The 22064-nt window shown below is 21.4% G+C and overlaps 1 protein-coding gene across 4 annotated transcripts in view; it reads right to left on the bottom strand.

The window, feature by feature from the left end:
* LOC122499040 (cAMP-specific 3',5'-cyclic phosphodiesterase, isoforms N/G) overlaps positions 1 to 22064 on the bottom strand; it is a 340358-nt gene that overhangs the window by 281754 nt on the left and 36540 nt on the right. For 2 of the 4 annotated variants that reach the window (XM_043607085.1, XM_043607086.1), the window contains exon 1: positions 3299 to 4143. The exons of 1 other annotated variant lie outside the window; for it this stretch is intronic. The gene's annotated coding sequence lies outside the window, so the exon portion shown is untranslated. Of the gene's footprint in view, positions 1 to 3298; positions 4144 to 22064 lie in introns of those variants that run through there. One more of the 4 variants, XM_043607088.1, reaches the window with a different exon arrangement.

Genomic DNA, 22064 nt, shown 5'->3' with positions numbered 1-22064 from the left:
ATTTGAGTTCGACTCCAAACGCTTAAAAATTTGAAAAAGTTTCGCATTTCTTGCAATATTGGGAACATTAATGTGAGTTGGAAAAAATGCCTTTTCCCGTTGTATTTAAACAAAATCAAAATAAATAATTGGTATCAGATGAAACAAAAAGAAAAATTATAACCATCTAACGGCCTCGCTCTGAAAAAAGTGAACACGTGCCTTTATAAGGAAACATTATATTATAGTAAAAATACTATGTTCGTCGTAAATATTAAACTTGGCTCGTGTACCACGTTTTTAGCTCGAGGTTAACAACTCGACTGCTGTATTTTTCTTAGGTGTTCGGTTAACGATACATAATTGCCATTTTTAAGAAATATTCGCGCATTAATGTGCTTTTTTTTGAAGTTTTTAAACTCCAATGAATTTTTAATTAACTGCTAGAAAAAAAAATTCTTCTTTTGAAAGAAACAAAAAGAAAACATTTTTTTTCTTAAAAAAGAAAAAGAAAACATTGTTTTCTAGCGGAAAAACAATTCTTTTTCGAAAAAGAAGGAAAAAAACAGTTTTTGTCTTAAAAAAAGGAAAGCATTGTTTTCTTGAGGAAAAAAAATTCTTTTTTCGAAAAAAAAGATTGTTTTGTGTTTTCCTTTATTTTCTCTTTTTCTTTGTAAAAGAATTTTTTTGACACAGTAAGCAGTAACCCATTGACAATTAAAACAATCAAATTATTTTTTTTAACTCTAATTGAAGAGAAATTTTACAAATATTTTTTTTTGACAACAACGAAAGAAAAAGCCAAAAAGGACGCTTTAAAGGCTGTTTTTAATTTGAAGCAGAAATAAATATTTATTAAGATCGCGGAAAAAAATTTACAAAAAGGAAATTATTAGAAAATGAAGAAAGTTGAAAGGAAAAGTTAAAAAGTAAGTTAAGAAGAAAAGGTAAAAAAAACTTTATAGAGAAAATTGAAACGAATCACTACAATTTTAATTTTCTTTTCGATAAAATTTAATATTCTCTCTATAATAGAAATTAGTTAATTTTAACGAAAAGCGGAATTAATTTTCTTATTTTCTTTAATTATATTTATTAATTTATAGGTAAAAGTGGAAAGAAGAGAAAAGTTTGGGCGAAGAGTTTAAATATATTAAATTATTGAAAAGAAATTTTCAACTTTGTAGTCAAAAAGAAATTAAAAAGAAATTTCGTATTGATAAAACATTCATAGTTTTTTAATAATAAATTAATTTTTCAATAATAGAACATTGATAATTGTTTATTAATAAAATTCTTTTGTTATTAAAAAAATTGTTTATTAATATAAAATATAATTAATTTTTTGTTAATAAAATATTTATAATTTTTTTGTTAACAAAACAATAATTTTTTTAATAATAAAACAATAATTTTTCTAACGGTAAATTATTAATTTATTAAAAAAATAAAATTAAAAGCCCGTGTATTATCAATAAATAAACATTCAAATAATTTTTTACTAACTAAAAAACCGAAAAAACTGAAAAAATTATCATAAAAAACAGAATGAATATGAAAAAATTAAATTACATTAAAAATGTTGTAAAAAATTATGAAAAGAGAAATATTTTAATTTGTCAAGGGCATTTCCTGTTTCGCATTAAACTTGAAAAAAAATTAATTTTTTTTTATGAATTTCTTCTAAATTTTTTATCAATTTTGTATCGTGTCCTATATATGTAAAAAGAGAGATAAAAAAGGTATATTATATTCGCATGATCTATTTTTTTTCATTATTAAAAATACAAAAACTTTTCCTCTTGAATATTCCTAAACGAATCATTCTTGTTATTTACTCCATTTTTTGATACGGGAAAAAGCATTTTAATAATATTGACATTAAAACATTCCACTGTTTAATATACGGAAAATATTAATAAAACAAAAAAAAAGAAAATACTCAATGGAAATGAACGGGAATATTTTTAAAAAAGTTTTTTTTTTAAATAAGGGATTCGTAACAGTCAAAGGAAATTTACTTTTTGATGAAACATCCTTTATGTAAATAAATAGCAAACAAGAGAAAAAGAATTTATTCTCTATTATAAATATACTATTCCTTTATAAATATACTTCTGTATAATATATCCATATGGATTTATGCACATTGCGTATAAAAAACATTTATCAATAACAACAAAATAAACATTTATTTATGTACAATTATTTACAAACAAACAGATTCGAATCTATATTGTTTTCAATTTTCGTCAAAGAGAATGATTGTAGAAAAAAATAATTTTTTTGATTACTGTTTAATATTATTTTTATTATTTTGATAATTGTTTTATTCCTTTATTTTACTATTTTTTAAATTATTTTTTTATTCTTGTTGCTATTATTACTTTTACGGTTTTTTTAACTATTTTTTTTTTTGCTTTTAGTATTTTTATTATTATTGTTTTTCAAGTATTTATTTATTTTGACTATTTTTATTATTCTTTCTACTTTGTTTAATTACTTTTTTATTTTTACTATAATTTTTTTTATTCCTACTACTTTCTTTATTTTTACTATTTTTATAATTCCTACTATTCTTTATAATTACTTTATTTTTACTATTTTTATTATTATTCTTTATACATTTTATAATTATTTTTTTATTTTTACTATTTTTATTACTTCAACCACTTTTTAAAATTATTTTCACTATTGTTACTATTTCTATTTTTCCTACTACTTTTTACTACTGCTACAACTTCTTTAACTTGTTTTTTATTTTTACTGATGTTACTACTTCTTTAAATTATTTTAACTATTTTTATAATTCCTACTACTTTTTTCATTGCTTTTTAATATTTACTATTTTTATTATTATTCTTTCCATAATTTTCAACTATTTTTTTATCTTTTCTATTTTTATTACTCTCACTACTTTTTTCAATTATTTTCACTATTGTTATTATTTCTATTACTCTTATTACTTTTGTAAATTATTTTTCGTTTAGAAAAATTTTTCCACCCATTTTGAAAGTATTCTTTTCTTTTTTGATTTCAATTTATTTATTTACAAAAATAAACGAGAAATAAAAAAATTTTTCCAAATCCACTAAAAAATAATTACTTTTTTCTCCAATTTTTCGCTTTTTTACTATTTTTCTCAACAACTTTATTTTTTACCCAATATGCATAAAAACATTACAAAGAAATAAAGAATATTACATAATAGTCGTAAATTCTCCTCCAAATAATGCAAAATCTGATTAAAATAGAAAAAAACTCAAATATGCAAGAAACGCGAAACTCGTATTCATAAATATAAAAAAAAAATTCTTACCGGTAGCCAAGATTATTATATGGACCAGCTAATAAAATTCTGCACAGAGTAGAGTGAAAGGCAATAAGGAAACCATTGGGAACAATGTCACAGATTCACCGCATACACAATAGTTTCTTTTTGCATTGATTATATTAAATTTCTTTATATATACTCAAACAAGAAAATGCACTTAGGCTTTTTTTTCTTCTCAACAATTTTTCGTTAACATAAAATTTTCACTTATAGATTGCAACGTTGTTTTCATTTCTTCCCCAAAATAGCACGAGAGAAATTTAAAACTCGACGCGCGCACAAACTCAATTATTTCTCGTCAAAAAAAAAAAAAAATAAATAAAAAAAAACTGATACCGGTAAATATTTTTTGTTTTTAACTTTTTTTGAAAACCGGAAGGGACATCCGAACGACATCGCGAGTGCTATTGGACTGAGCATCTGCCCTACACTACAAAACCTGAACACATCATGCTCGCCTTCTGTCGGGCATGCTCTCTCTCGCTCTCACTGCTGCTGGCATCGAGCATGGCGAAAGGTCTTGTCAACTCAAATGACACGTTCGATGCAAGTCAACGACTATTTCGACTAATGATGAGATGTTATGTTATTGACTCAGATTTACGAAATTTGGGGAAAGAAAATTTTGTTTTCTCAAGGTCACAAAAAAATTGTTTTTTATTTCAATTCTCATTAGAGAGCTTGAAACTCGAAACTATCACTGAAAGAATCTTTCTCAAATTTATTGTATGTTCATCGTTAAAAGTATTTTAATGAATTTGAAAAACTATCGTTAAAATTTCTGATTGTTGTTGTCTTTTTTTATAGGTGGAAGTATTTTTGTAACTATCAGTATTTTACTTACGAAATATCCTTTTCTCAATTTTTATTTACAACTTATTATTATTTTTCTATTTTATTTTTATTTTCAATTATTTTTTCCGTTCTTTTTTTTCGGGTCATTTTCTATTTTTTTTTACTTTTTCAATTTTTTTTCACTTTTTCAATTATTTTTCAGTTCTTTTCTATTTCTTCGGGTCTTATTCTATTTTTTCTACTTCTTCAATTTTTTTTCACTTTTTCAATTTTTTCTACTCTTGAATTTTTTTCCAATTATAAATTTATAAATAACCAAAACGACCGATTTTGATTACCAATGAATTTTGCTACCAACGATTGTCACTATCATTGAAATTTATTACTAGCAATTTTGACTACCATCGTTTGAAACTGACAATGAATTTTATTACCAGCGATTGTGACGACCATTTTCTGCAACTACCATTGAATTTTATTACTAGTGGTTGTGACTACCATTGTTTTAAAATATTGAATTTTATTACCAGCGATTTAGACTACCATAGTTTAAAACAACCATTGAATTTTTTCATCAGGGATTGTAACTACCATTTTTTACAACTATCATTGAATTTTATTACCAGTGGTTGTACCAATTATAACCATCACTGTTTTTGTTATTATTACTATTTGCTGATTATTATTATTACTATTATTTACATACTATTATTATAATTACTACTATTATTTGATTATTATTATTATTACTAATATTTGATAATTATTGACATTACAATTATTTAATCATTATCGTGATTATAATAAACGAGAAAAAAATTCCCAGCCGCCGGGAATCGAACTCACGACCCAATACTGGCGCGAGTCGACGCCTTAACCATCTAACCAAAGACAAACACTACAAAAAAGTGCATTTTACGGAAAAATATAATTTTTTTCCTTCTTAACTTTAATTAACATTGTGTCAACAATATATGTGACGCTCCACGAGAAAAGGGACCTTATGACAAGAGTAAATAAGGTCCCTTTTCTCGTGGAGCGTCACATATGTAATAAGGGAAAATTGAATTAACAGAAACAATAGAAAACAATATTTTTTGAAAAACATCTGTAATAAAAAAAAAAATTAATTTGAATTTTGTTTAAATATTGTCTCTCTGTAATATAATTACAGAAAAAAAATTTTTTAAAAAAAATGAAAAAGCACAAAAAAAATTTTTAAAAGAAAAAAATAAAAAAGCACGAAAAAATTAAAAAAATTAAAAAGTACGAAAAAATTGAAAAAAAAAAATTGAAAAAAAAAATTGTTTCAAAAATGAAAATTACATTATAATATATTTTATAAACAGATAAATAAATAAAAATCGATTAATAATAATATTAATTAAATAATTTCCCCTGAATATTACTTTGCAATTACATAAGGTAAATTACGTTTAGAAAAGTCAAAAAGTTTTGAATGAAAATTTTCAACTTTTGAGAATGACGAAAATTACCGCTTTTTCTCTCTCTTTCTCTCTTTCTCTCGAAAAGTTGGAAAATCAGTTTTCTGGAATACTAAATAGTTGCTGTCTACCAGAAGCGGTGTTTAAAATTCAACAAGGAAATTCTGTTATATTTTTATCTCGCCTTTCACTCTTTTTTTAATTATTAATTTTTGATTCTATTGTCAGTCTTTTTTTCTCTTCAATTCTCTTTCCAAATTAATAATTCTCTTTTATTTGAAATTTCCATTTCAACAGAAAAAAAAATTTGTTGGTATTCAAAAAAAAAAAAAAATTAAATTAAATTAATAAGTAAGCACAATCGATAAAAATTAATAATTAACAATTAATAACATTTGATATAAATTTAAGAATTAATACCTAAGTAATAATTATTATTAATTAATAATTATAATTTAATTAATAATATTATAATTTAATTAATTAATAATAATTAATTATAGAGAAAATAATTAATAATTAAATCTCAATAACTAATAATTAATTATTAATTACTGTAGTTAAATTTATAAACGAGGATCAAAATATTAATAATATTATATTAGTTCAATTAACTTTAATTAATAATTATTGATCGAAAAAAATTTTCGCTTTTATTATTTCTTTTACAAATTATAATTAGAGATTTCAAAAAATTTTTTGATTAAAATTTATGTGAATAGAGACGGTACTTCATTAAATGGAATTTTCAATTTGAAAAAAAACTCTTCATAACGATTTTCCTCGTAAATTAAATTGATATACCTAGTAATTGAAGTGATTTCGTAAGATGCTTTTATAAATAATGTATAAACAATATTCACGAGAATGTAAATCGTGATAACGTTATGAAAGATAAGAGATTCTTTTCAATAAAATACATTATTATTCCCAGATAATAAATCCATATTATACTTCTTCAAACCAACGTTTTTTCATTTCGATATTTTTATTTTTAAGTTTACCTGTAATTTTTATTTTTTTATTTGTTATATTGTATATGTTTTTTTTATTGCTTCCTCATAAAGGAAGCTTTGTATTAGCAAAATTTTGGATTGTCATTTTTTGACATATTTATAAATTTTTTTTTATTATGTCTAATACTTTAGTACTTTATATATGCACAGGAACTCCCCGTATAAATGTTCTAAATAAATAAAAAAAAATTTCGACATATTTTGACCTCCGAAGTCCAAAAAACGGATTTTAAAAATTTGTCCTGATGTGTGTGTGCGTGTACTAACATTATACATTTGCCTCAATATCTCAGAACGAGAAAGAGCTAAAGGCCTCAATTTTTTTTTAAACTAGCTCCTCCGACGGCCGCAAGCGGCCGTCTACGGTGCTAGTTTTTATATGTCCATTGTCCAAGTCCATTATTTCATTAATAATAATATTAATTATAATACAGGCATTATAATATTCAAATTTTTTCAGTTAAAAATTTGCTTATATTTATATTTAAAATGTTGACGTTTTTTTGACAATGCAAAATAAGATTTATTATGAGTCCTAACAAAAATAAAATTCATATATTCGCGCTCTTTTTAAATAACATACGACTGCAGCGCCACCTTCACATGTCCAAATAATTTTAAGAACACCCTTCTATTAAGATTTTACATTCTCATTGCCCATTCTTTACTTCGATACTTTTCGATACATTCGACCTTTCCACTCCATGTCTTTTTTAAGAAAGGATTGTAGGTCTCCCCGGGGGACATAAAATGAAAGTATTTTCAGCCCGATTCATGAAGTTTAACTATTTTTTTTGCATTTTTCATTTAGTAAAAAAACGTTTCTTGGACATAACTTAAAAAAATGTTAGGACACTTATAAATCTTTTTCTTTAGTTTTTTAGAGTTTTTTCAGGCGCATCTTTTGAGCCCTAATTGAACATTTTTCGTCCATATTAACCGGAGATATTAAACTTTTAAAAATCAAAAATTTTGGAAAATAAGACTTTTTTAAAAATTTTGTTAAAAAATGTAGAAGTTTAGTTTTGTTTTGTATTTAGTTTTTTAGAGTTTTTTCAAACGCATCTTTTGAGCCCCAATTGAACATTTTTCGTCCATATTAACCGAAGATATTAAACTTTTAAAAATCTAAAATTTTGAAAAATAAGACTTTTATAAAAATTTTTTTAAATTATGTAAAATTAACTTTAAAAAATTATTACCAACTTGAAGAGCATTGAAAAACGCTTCGATTGACCTATTTTCGAACCTGATTCGGGCAGAAATTATGAAATTATTGGTATTTGAAAAAACAAAAATCATTTTTTCAACATTCTTGTTTATTAATTTATGTGTAATTATTAAACTATTATTACCATCTTATAGAATATATAAAAACACATTTTTTAGACCAAGATTTAAAGATTTTTAACCCTTTAATAAAAAGTAATTCTTATATTTCAATTATTATTATTTCTATGAGGAAGCAAAAGTGTTCATGAAATGAACACCAAAATTATAAAAATGTACAACTTGGCAGCGGTTTTTTATTTATTTGTATTTATTTTCATTTACTCTCATTTGTTTTTTTTATTTCTGTTCAATTTTTTATTCCTGTTAAGTTTTTTTATTCTTATTCGCTTTTTTATTTTTATTCGTTTTTCTTTTAATTTATTTTTGTTTATTTGCATTTTCTTTATATTTATTTGCATTTATTTTTATTCCATTTTTTATTCTTATTCGGTTTTTTTTATTTTTATTCATTTCTTTTTCATATTCTCTATTCTTATTCATAAGAAAACTTTTTTCATTAATTATGTTATGTTATTTAAATGTTATTTAATAATATATTCTTAAATTAATAAATTAAAAAATTAAAAAATTCTATTTTCTTTTCTTTTGTATTTACTTTTATTGATTCATTTATTTTTATTTTTTATTACATATTACTCACTACTTTATTTTTCTACAAAAAAATTCTTTTCATTATTCAACAAAACAATTTTCTTAAAAATTCATTTTCGTTAAATTTACGAGTGTTACATTTTTTGATAAACAAAAAGCTTTCGTTAAAAAAAAATTTCACCAAAAAAGAATTTTAAAATTCCATCTGTTGAAATATATTAATAAAAAATGTTCCCCTCCCCTCCTTTTTTTCTCCTCTTAATTGGCATATTGCCAACTGATGACTTTTGAGAATTTTATTTATAAATATATATATAAGGAAAGTAATACCATTAAAAAAAATTATTCTTATACATTGTAATATTGTAACCGAATTTTGTAATACATTTAAAATTTTTTTTTTAATATATTAAATTAAACGAAATAAAAATATTTTTCAACTGTAATGAGATATTTCCTCTTCTGAAAACTATCAATTTAAGAAGCTTCATTAATTTTACTATATATAGCATATTTTAATTGGAATTTATAAATACAATATCAAAGAAATCTTATAAAATCTTCGTTTATAATTAAAGGAGTAGAGCCAAGAAATCTTTCAACGTCCGTTATGCTACATGAATCAAGTTGAAAATAATAAAAAGAATCGATGATGATAATTACGAAAATAAGAGAAAAATTAATCTTAAAAGTACAGTAAATTTTAAATCTACATACTTCATTTTTCGTTAAATGTTTAATTGTTGAAAAATATTATCGTTAAAAGATTTTATTTTCTTTTAATTGAAGAGTATAAGTTCCTAAAGTTCTCAAAGTTGAAATGTCGACGAAATTTATTTTTTCCTTTTCAAATAAAAATTTTACTTCTATAAAAACCAAAATTACAAACATTTTAAATATTTAAATTTATTTTTCTTTTAAATAATAGTCAGTAATTTTTATATACATTTATAACAGAAAAATATTTCCTATTTGTATTAAAAAACAAAATTATAAACATTTTAAATATTTAATTTTATTGTTCCTTTTAATAATAGTTCGTAATTTTTATATAAATTTTTAAATTTAAATTAAATTAATTAAATTAATTAATTAATTAATTTAATTAAATTTAAATTTAAATTCTTTTTTTTTATATAAATTTTTATATTATAAATATTTATAATAGAAAACTATTTCCTATATTTGAACAAAGTCAGAACTTATCGATTTGAATAATCGCAATTAAATAATTTTAAATTATTTTTCTATATTCCTATATAAAGATTTGAAGATTCAAATATGAATGAAATATTATTTTGTGCTCCAATATTTTTCAAAATTACTAGACTGAAGTAGCAAATTTTTTAATGGAACATTTATTTTATTTATTTATTTAATATTTTTTTTGTCTCCTTTATTAAAAAAATAATTTTTCAATAACAAAAAACATTTTTTGTGAATAAAATTCAAGGAATAAAAATTACGTGTCGTTCATATTAACGTTCGAAACTTTAGAAATATTTTTAATTTGATTATTTACTAAGTAAATAATTTGGAAAATTATAGAAAAAAGAATAAATATAAAAAATGTTTCTTATTTTAAAAAGTAATCCCTATTTTCTTCTATTACAGCAACAGTAGCAACACTTTTATTTCACGGGAGAAAAATTCTCTCAAATATAATTGGTTGAACTAGAAATAAAAACGAAATTCGTTTTCGGGAAATGGAAGCTACATATATATATACACACACGTTCTGCATCATGGATTTTATATTCCCTTTTTCTAAAAGCTTAATTTCCAAAATTTACCCTTTTTCACACTCAAAAAAATTGGAATTTAATTTGATTTACAAAAAACTTGATGTAATTTCCCAATTGTTTTTTCTATTAAAAAGGAAATTCTCTTCGTTTCATTAAAATGACTTTTACGTGTATATATATAGAGAGAGAGAAATGTTACATATCCCTTGCTCATTTTTATACTATGAGAAAAAAAAATTTTTATTTTCACATTTTTTGTTCTCTTGATGTGACAATATAAAATTCTTTGGCCTCATTTTCACACCAAGCGACCCAAAAAGTTAAAAAATTGCGAGCAAAAAAAAGGAATGAAAAAAGATCTTTTAAATTAACAAGGACCATGTGTTAAAATAATGACAGCAATTCATTTCTCTTTCTCTCTCTCTCTCTCTCTTTCTCTCAATATGTATAATATTTTTGGAAATCTTTAATTACCAGTTGGCGTGAAAAATCCATATAAAGAATTTCACATGATTTGTCAAGTAAATCATTTCAATTTTTAAACAGAAAATTTTCAATTTGTCAAAGAATCTAGACTTTATATTTCTTTACAATTAAAAATTAATTAAAATTTTTTTTTTGAATTCATAATACTGTAATTTATATTAATTGAAAATTAATAATTAATAATAATTATAATTATTATAATTCAATTTTCCCAGAATTATTCACGAAACAATTGTCAAATATAATTTTAATTTACTTTATTTTATTTTATTATTAATTAATATTTATTATTATTATTATTATTAATAATTATAATTATAATTAATAATTATAATAAAAATAAATAAATTGTAATAAATAATAAGTTTAATATTAATTCTAAAACAAAGTATGAATACTTTTTAAAATTATTTTTCGACATTACGTGCTTGAAATGAAGAAGCAGGACAATTTAAAAAAATTTTAATTTATATTTTTTTTCTTTTCTAAAATAGTAAAACTAATGTTTCTCTATATAATGTCTGTCTCAAATATTTATGTAAAGATTAATAATACAATGACAAACTCCCATGGGAGCATTTTGAGAGATGAACCTTACAAATTGAGAACTTTCGCTGAAGGCGAAAAATATAAATTACAAAGGTCTTTAAGTGTCCTTTTATCCCAAAATAGACTCAACTTTTTACCCCCCGAAATTATTATTGACTTTTAAAATTATTGATAGCAAATGCTAAAATTCGTTTTATTAGCTCAGTTCATAAATAAAAGGAAAAAGAAAAGAAAAAAGCAAGTTTCTATTTATATTCCTATTTATTTTATTATTATTTTTTATTTTCTTCTTTTTATGTTATTTTTATTTATTGATTTCTTATTTTTATTTTGTTTTATTGTTTTTTATTTTCCTAAATATTCACTTTTGAAAAATTTGATTCAAATAACCGATTACTTGTCTATTATCGAATAATTTTTATTTTAATCAACAAAATTTGTATTTGAACCAATAATTTCAGTATTTGAATTTAAAGCAAATGCCATTTAATTGTTATTATTTGATACATATCATTTAAACAATATTAAAAATAATAAAATTCATAAACAAGCGCGAGAAAAAAATCTTAAACTTGTAGTAAAATAATTTTAAACCAAAAATAAATAAATGAATTTACAATTAACAATTACAAATAATAAAATTCATAAACAATCGCGAGAAAAAAAAATCTTAAACATTAAGAGTAGTAAAATAATTTTAAACAAAAAATAAATAAACCAATAAAATAAATAAATAAAACAAATTAATAATGAAAATAAATAAAAAAGTATTAAATTTTAAAGAAATAAAATACGAAACATAAGTAAAATTTTAAACAAAATTTGAATAAAATGTTATACAATTTGTTTAAAAAAAATTTTTTGTTTGTTTGTTAAATAAACAGTTGAAATTAATTTCAGAAAGATGGCGCGGCAGACTACTTTCGCGTCGAACAATCTGATATTATGATTTTCACATTTACCGACATATCCGTTCGATATCAAAATTCCTATCCAACATTATTTCCAACAGAGTAAAAAAAAATTACCATTAACTTAAAATTTAATATTGAAAGTAACATTTTTAAAAATTATTCCTATTTTCGAAAAAAAATAACATCGTTTTTTCTGCTTTCACCGTACAAATGTCAACAAAAAAGAAGTTCTTTTCAAACTCACCGAATTTCCGGTCCAACAACAACAGTCCACCCTCTACGACGTCTTTTTTCCTTTCTTCGCGATACTTCAGCGAGACTTAATTTTTCCATGGTATAAAAACTTTTTTTTGCAAAAAAAAAAAAATTAAAATAACTTCACTCAACACTATTTGAAGATATTACATTTCCACTACGTGTTAACAAAAAAATTGATAAAAAGTTTTTTTCAATCACATTATGTTGATTAATAAATAATAACACTTTACAGAAATTTTTTTTTTTTTTCGAATTTTGATATAAAAATCATTCCGGCATGTTTGATGATATTATTTTCATTTCGCACTAAATAATGCTAACGGGGGGGTAATAAAGAATTTCTTTTTAATATTATCATTTGTTTTGAAAGCACTCTGTTGGAGAAATGACATTAAGGGTTGCAAGTGAATGACTTTATGGACCATTATATTGCGTTACTTTTGAAATGTGATATAGTTTATATTTATATATATATATATATATATATATTTTAAAGAACGACTTAACATCGCGACGCGCCACACAGAACTGAATGTCGTATTGTATTTATAGAGCAACTTGGATTATTTTGAACACCCTTGCTTTTCTCAAAAGCAAACGTCATTTATACCCGATTATTTTCACCCGAGGAAATTTATATACAAAAGTTACATTTTACATATACATACATACATTTCAATGTGCATGTATTTTATAATAAATAAATGTTATATTTATAATCAAATTTTATTTTTATTAAATATAATTATTATTTATTATTTTTTTTGTTTCTTCTATTTCTATTTTTTATTCCAAAAAATTAACGGGAAATGCAAAAATTATTGTATATTATTTTTATTTTTACTTTTATTATTTATTTATTATTTATTTATTTTAGATATTATTTTTTTATTCCTTATTTCTATCTTTTACTCTGAAAGATTAACGGGGAATGCAAAAATTATTCTATATATTTCTATTTTTACTTTTATTATTTTACATTATTTTATTATTTATTTAGACATTTTCTTATTTACATTATTTCTATTTTCTTAAAAAGATTGGCAGGTAATCCATAAAGTATTATTTATATTATTTTACTATTTTATTATTTATTCATTATATATTAAAATTAAAAAAGAATAAAAATTTACCATTTACGGTTTGTAAGAGGAGATGAAGGAAAAAAATTGACAAGGCAATTACAAAGGAGAATTATTCTTGCTGAAATGATTATCAATTAGTAATGAGAGTTTTTCTTTTAGAACGTGTCAGTCTGTGTATTATTGTCACAAAGTATAAAATGGATTTAAAAAGAAAAAAATAAATATTTTAAATACAAATTATTTTGTAGAAATAAAAATTGTTCTATTTAGATCAAAATTTCTTAATTTTTCTTTGAAAAATTTTTTATTTACATACATAAAAATTTCTTGATGCAAATAAAAATTGTTTGGCTCAAATATTTCTTGATACAAACAAAAATTGTTTGACTCAAAAATTTCTTGATACAAACAAATATTGTTTGATACGCATATAAATTATTTCTTGATACAAATAAAAATTGTTTGATTCAAATAAAAATTTCTAGATACAAACAAAAAATTGTATGATTTAAATAAAAATTTCTAGATACAAACAAAAATTGTTTGGACCAAATAAAAATTTTTTGATACAAACAAAAATTATTTGAAATTATTAAAAATTATATCTATTGATACAAATAAAAATTGTTTGACTCAAAACTTTCTTAATAAAAACAAAAAACCGCTGCCAAGTTGTATATTTTTTTATAATTTTGGTGCTCATTTCATGAACACTTTACTTCCACATAGAGATAATAATAGTAATAGGAAAATATATGAATAACTTTTTATAAATATGGTAAAAGTGATTGAATTTTGGGTCAATCGATGTATTTTTAAATACCCTAAAAGATAGTTACAATAATTTAATAGTTAAATCAAAATTTTCAAACAAAAAAGTTGAGAAAATGTCATTTTTCACAATTTTTGGTTTTTAAAATACCAATAATTTCGAAATTTATTATCGAATTAGGTTCAAAAATAGGTCAATCGAAGCGTTTTTTAATGCTCTACAAGTTGATAACGATAATTTTAAAGTTACTTCTACGTTTTTCAACAAAATTTTCAAAAAAGTCTTATTTTCCAAAATTTTTTATTTTTAAAAGTTTAATAACTCCGGTTAATATGGACGAAAAATGTTCAATTAGGGCTCAAAAGATGCGTCTAAAAAAACTCTACAAAACTATGGAAAAACATTTATAGGTGTCCTAACATTTTTTTAAAGTTATGGGCAAAAAACGTTTTTTTGCAAAATTAAAAATAAAAAAAAATTTAGTTAAACTTTATTAATATATCAGAAAGTACTTTCACTTTATGTCCGCAGGTGAGATCTACAATTTAAAAAAAAATTCAACCCAAAAGCTCTTCATGATTTCGAGATATTTATGAAAATGTGATGTTTACACACACACACACATACACACACACATACGGAATGACATTTTTTGAAAATGTCATTTTTGAACTCCTGAGGTCAAATAACATAAAGATATGTCAAAAAATCGAACTCGAAAAATTTTGGTATTACAATACTTCCTCTATGAGGAAGTAATTGTTCGATTGAAATAAGAATTTCTTGATAGAAACAAGAATTGTTTGTTATACAAAAATTATTTCTTTGATACAACATAAAAATAAAAATTGTTTGATTCAAATAAAAATTTCTTAATACAAACAAAAATTGTTTGGCTCGAATAAAAATTTCTTGATACAGGCAAAAATTGTTCGATTCAAATAAAAATTTCTCGAAACAAATAAAAATTATTTGATACAAACAAAAATTATTTCTTTGATGCAAATAAATATTGTTTGGCTCAAATAAAAATTTCTTGATACAAACAAATATAGTTTGATTCATTTAAAAAATTTTCGATTTGTACAAATATAAAAATTGACTCAAATGAAAATGATATTTAATAGAAATAAAAATCGATTCGATATATAATAAGTCGGAATTCGAGTAATCCATTACTTGAAATGAAATACATTTTTTTCTTTCTCAGTGTTTACTTGATATAGATATATAACTATTGTAACAGCTTCCTTATACTGAGATCAAGGAGAAAATAAAAAGAGGACAAAAAAGTTCTTCGCGATTTTCCCTATTTATTGGTCTATTCGAGTGTGCTATGGGAAAAGTTTACTTTCGAGATTAATACTGTCTCAAAAGTGCTGTTAGAAGAAAATTGATTTTAAGTATACATTAGAGAAAGAGAAGAGAAACTTTTTTCAGAAAAATTGATATTTAAATATAGATAAAATTGTCTTAAAGCGAAGCAACACTCCATTTACTTTTTCTTATGTAGCAGAAAAAAATAGGAGCAATTTTGACAAAGAAAAATTATTTTTAATTTTAATTTTGCTAAAAAAATTAATGAAACCTTTGTATAAATAAAAATTTGTTAAAAGAATATTTATTTTAGGTAGATATTAAATTACAATAAAGTTCAATTTTAGAAAATTTGTTTTACAAAAGAGAACAATATTCTTATTTTGTTAGAAGAAAAAAATTTTAAAAAAGAAAAAAAATTATTCAAGTAAAATTATTATTTTATTATACGAGTAAAAAGTGGTTTTCAATATCAAAGTAGTTTTCAAGTAGAGAAGAAGTTGTTTCGTCAGACAAAGTTCTTTACGTAAATAAAAAGTGTCTCTTCCCATAAAATAATAAATTAAAAAGAAAAAGAAAAAAATTTAAATTAATTGATTTAAATTGTTTCAGTTTTTTAAATCAATTTTATCATTTTACTTTAAAATTTTAAATTTATTTAAAATAAAGAAAATAATTAAAATAAATAAAAAAATATTTTTCAGTAGTAAAAAAACTCTTGCCCGGAAATGTTACTTTTATCGTAGAAAAAAAATTCTAGCCCCCACTGACAGTGATGCATTTTATAATATATTAATCAATATCCATCTTTATATTAAAATAGATGAATTTTTTTCATCAACAGTTTCCGTATCGGAAATTGAACTAAAATTCTAAACACAAATTCTGAAGTACATCCAAATTTTAGCCATAAATTCCAGGTAATTAAAATCACTCCACAGGAAATTGAACTCAAATATAATTTCTCTTGACATTGTCGCGTCTAAATAACATAATATATTATCTCAAAATTAAAAATTATCTGAATTTTTATATTCATAAACTTTATTTATTTCATTTCTAAATATTTTATGTTTCTTTTTTTTATTTTAACAGAAAATTTCTTTCCTACTTTATTTTTTTTAATACAACTATTTTTTTTATTTGGATTTTATTTGCAATATCATAGCAAAAATACTAAAAAGGAGTAAAAATAAGAAAAATAGTAATTAATAAAAAGTACTTAATATTAAAAAAATAAAAAAATAATAAATAAAAAAACGAAGAAAATTAAAGGAAGAAGGAGAAAATATTCACTTTACTAAAAAAAATAGAAAGTGTAATTTAGGATAAAAGTGCGTAGGTGAAAAAAATAAATTAAAAAAAATAGAACACCGAATAAAAATGTTTTTGAGAATTTAATATTATGAAATATTATTTATATATTAGAAATGTGATCTCATTTCAAGAGAATTTATTATCAAATAGCGAAAATATTTTCCATTTAAAGCTCAATTTATTTCGTTATAATGCGTGGAAAAAAATTGCGATACAATCATAATAATAATAATAATAAAAAACTATTTTTCTTTGCTTTTGAATAAAAAAAGTATCAAATAAACTCGCGGCGAGAGCTTTTTTTTAAGTTTGTTTTGGCAAAATGAGCACGATAAATATTTTACATCTTTGAATTGAAATCGCCCAAGTCACCTCTCAACCGAAAACCCTTTCGCCCACTCACATTATAAGAAATAGCTTTTGCATCGTTTTACAAGCATTTCAAAAATTCTTTCATTATGAACAACCTGGTTATATAGAGAAATTGTATATATGTACAAAATATTTATAAATGTCATCATATTTATCCAGAAAAGGATTTTTTTTAACGCGATCATTTTCCGGAAGTAAATTGAAATTTTTTTTCCGAATCAAAATTTTGTTTAGGTACAAAATTTATTTTTTACCTAATTAAAATTAATGAAAGTTTTTATTTTCAATTTTTATTTTAATTTTTGTTAATTTTTGTTACCTTATTTTAATTAATAAATTAATTTTTACTTACAGTACGAAGAGTGAAGAATGGAAAATGGTGAAAAAAGAACTCACCTGAAACATAATAAAAAATATGGAAATTATTATTTTTTTTTTTTTTGAAATTCTAAACTGATGAAGTTTCCTAATGTGTAAAGCGGATGAAATTTTTATTATAAAAGGGGAAAAAAATGAAAAATGTATAGAAAAATTAAATTGTAAAGAAAAGCAAGTGCGAAAAAATAGAAGCAAAACTAGAAACAAAAATAGAAATAAAATAGAAGTAAAGCAGATAAAAATAAAAATTAAAAATACTACATAAATATTAAAATTAAAAATAAACATTAAAATTAAATTAAATAAAAATATAAAGCTAATTAATTTAAATTTAAATGTAAAATTAAAACAAAGACAGAAATTAAAATTAAAAGATAAAGAAAAAAATTTTAATTTCAATTTGAAATAAAAATGAGGACAGATATTGTAAAAATAAAAATAAAGAAAAAAATAAAAAATAAACATTAAAATTAAAAATTAAAATTTAGATAGAGATAACAATTTAAATTTAAAAATACAAACAAAGATAGAATTTTAAATTAAAAATAAAAAAGATGATAAAAAATAAAATTAAGATAAAATTAAAAATAGAAATAAAGATAAAAATTAAAAATAAAAACAAATAATTATTATTTTTGTTGTTGTAACTGAATCGTCGTTATTTAATTGTTGAATTATTTTTATTTATTTTTATAATAAATTATAATAAAACCATAAGAACTAAAAAAAATCCCAGAAGAGCAAACAATTGAATCAAGAGTAAATATACAGAAAAAAGTCAAAATCAAATAATAGAATAAAAATAAAATACAAAAAAATAAAAAAAATTTTGAAAATTGTTCAAAGAGTAATTTTTATTGCAAAGAAAATAAAGAAAATGTATATAAAGAAACAGTTTGTGACTTACAAGTTTGTTGCACTTTTGCTTTGTCACCACCCCCACCCTAGTTTTATAAAAAAAAACTATTTTTCAAGTGTCCGAAAGTCGTATTTTTTGAAAATTTATCTTTTTGACGTCAGATTTATATTTTTTTTGTTTACCATCAAAATATATCTCTCAAAAAAAACTTTTTACCTACTAATTCTCCATTTATAAAAAAAAAGTCGAAAATGAATATTTTATACGAGGAATTCGAAATTAATCTCCAAGAAAATAATTAAAATTATTAATATTTAATATTATAAAAATTTACTATTATTTATTATTTTTCTTATTCTTTTTCTACTTATTGTTATTACTTTTTTTAAAAAAGTAATTTTTTTCATCACTATATTGAACTAATGAAAAAAATTGTCGAGGTTATTTTTTGATTTTTTTTAATAACCGCCTGTATTCTCTCAATCAGAAAAACGAAAATTTAAAATTGGCCGTTGTTCAAATATGCAGAAATAATTTTATCATTCACAAGTTCTATGTATATGATAATTTCTGCGTGAAACATGACGAAAATTTTCTTAAAATCGAAGCAAAATTTTTGTGAAATACTAATAGCGTTTTGTGACTAATATAAAATAGTGACTACTTGTGTATGAATCATCGCTTTTGGTTTTTTTCTATTAAAAAAAAATAAAACAAAACAAAAAATAAAAGGAGAAAATTTTCTCGAAATGCGCCTTAACTTTTGTATCTTTTCGTATGAATAATAAATTTTCTGCTAAAGTGCCAAAAATATTAATATTAATAATAATTATTACAATTTATAATTTTAATTATTTTCTTCAAGATTTCAAAAAATAATAACAATATTAATAGTAGGTAATAAGAAATGTTATTTTAACTTTTACAATTTTTTTCAACGAATTAGTTTCGTCTATAGAATCAAAAATTGAAACATATTATTTATATATAAATTTATTTAAATTGAACACAAATATTTTACTATATAATAAATAAATATTTAATTTAATAATAATATAATAATAAAAAAATATTTATTTAATTTAATAAATATTTCATTTATTTACTATTTATTATTTATTTATTAGTAATTTTACTAAAAATAATTAATATTTACGCACTTTAATTATTATATTCAGATCAATAAAGATCAAAGTTTTATTTTATTTTAAACAATTTTTATAAATAACGATTTTTTTAAAGTAATTGTCTACTTTTTATTGAATCAAAATTAATGTTCGTTTAAAATTTTAAACCACGATTATGATAAATTTTCTTACCTCGAAAACAAAAATGAAAAATGTTGAAAATATTTTTAAGCAATTTTTTTCTCAAAAAACATTTTCTACTTCATGTGCGCGTTATAAGCACCTGTGACTTCATTAATAACAAAGGTTCTTGATATAAAATATTAAGAACTCGATTATAAAACTCGACAAAAAATCCACACGCACCTAACTTTTATTATTAACAGTTCGTTTCTCTCATTCCTGACTTTTAAAAAAATTATTTTTAATTCTAGTTAAATTTATGATTAAAAAAAAAATCATAACCGTTTTTTTAAATGCATATTTTAAATAGAGATGAAAAAATAATATAAATTATAATTTTCAAAGTCATATTTGATATATAAATTACTGAATTACTGAATTTAATTATGATACACATCGTACAATTACGCTTGAGATCTAATTAGCATAATCAACTTTTTGAAACCGCCATCTTTTAAATTTTCAAAAAAAAAAAAAAAAAAATTTGGACTTATTTTCAAATATCCGACAAATTCTGAAACTAAATGTGAAAATATTTTATAGACTTTTCTCTCTCTGAATAACGATACCCAGTGTCGGTAAGAAGAAATTTTCTTCCACGCCATCTCTGCAAAAGTGTATCAGACTTTATTCCACTTCAGACTCGAACCACTAATTTGTTGATAAAAATTACACATTACCATGTATAAACTGCAAATTTGAACGTTGATAATATTTTTACTGCACTTTTCTTGATCATTTTTAAAAAATTCTATTTTTTCATCAAAAAAAATATTATCTGGAAAAAACAATTTTTATAAATTTTCTGCTTAAGATTATTTCTGGACTTTCTGGACAGTTGAAATATTAAATCATTTTTAAATTTAATTTTTTTTATTTCATAAATAATATTTATTTATTAAATTTGCATATAGTTTCAAAATAATATTATTAGGCGATTATATTATGTATATATAATAATAATTATTATTATTATATAATTTTTACAGTAATTATAATAAATTATAATTTATTAACTAATTCACTATTTAATTACACTGAAAAAAATTTATTTGATCAAATAATTTTTATAGGTATTTGAAAAAATAATTTTGATATTCGAAGCAAGTACAATCGACTTCAATAAAAGTTATTTGATTCAAGTAAATATTTATTCGACAATAGGAAAGTAATCGTTTATTTGAATAAAATAAATTTTTTCTCAGTGTATTATTATAATTATAGTAATTGTTATTATCATAATAATAATAATTATTATTATTATTATAAAATGGAATAAAATTTAATAATATAAATTGTTCATAAAGAATTAAGGAAATTAATAATTAAAACTGGGAAAGATTTAGAGTTATCTGTTTCTGATAATATATACTTATAAATTTGAATGACTGCACTTTTTTGTTTTCTCTTTCATTTTGTTGTTGTTGTTGTTGTTGTAATTAATCTGATGAATTTAATTAACGTAAATATAACTTTTTACATGCTTCGATTCTAGTTAGCGTGCGTAATTTTAACTCGTGTGACTGACCTGCAATGTTCAAGCTAATTTTAACTTTTACTCTTATGAAAGACTAATACGCAAGTTAATGACAGTATAATAAGTAACTTTATATGTTAAAGTTAGAGTTTCATTATATACATAATAATGCGCAAAATGATTTTGTTTCGTAAATAAAATACTTTATATTTTCCGTACTCTGTAATTATAATATTTAATAAAAATTTTTGCAAAAATTGACGTATATACAAAAATGGCACTGCTTTTTTCAAAATAAATAAATTGACAAACAAAAAACGAATAAATAGACAAATAAAAAATTAAATAAACAAACAAATAAAAAATAAATATGTAACTATAAAATTATTTACAAAAGAAAAATAAATCTGCAAAAAACTTAACAAGAAAAAAATGTTAAGAATTATTTACTATAAAATTTAATTTTTATTATTGTATAAAATTCATGTATTTAAAATAAAATTAAAATTAATTAAAGAAACCTCAATTTTAATGGAAAAAAATTTTTTATTTTAATTATGACAATTTTTTGTCGTTGAAAAAAATAACTTTTTCTCTAATTCTCTGAAGAGATTATAATATTATAAATTAAAACTAATGATTATATTTTATTAATTATTTATATTTAAATCATTAACGGAGATTTATATAATTATTCTCTCTATAATTATAATATAATAATGGATTCTAACTTGATAATTGAATTTTGGCAATATTTGAGAATGTACCTATA

The sequence above is a fragment of the Leptopilina heterotoma genome, unplaced genomic scaffold (assembly GCF_015476425.1).
Source record: "Leptopilina heterotoma isolate Lh14 unplaced genomic scaffold, ASM1547642v1 Lhet_163, whole genome shotgun sequence".
Taxonomy (NCBI): Eukaryota; Metazoa; Arthropoda; class Insecta; order Hymenoptera; family Figitidae; genus Leptopilina; species Leptopilina heterotoma.
The sequence above is the reverse complement of the archived record's forward strand: the minus strand, read 5'-3'. Positions and strand labels throughout refer to the sequence as shown.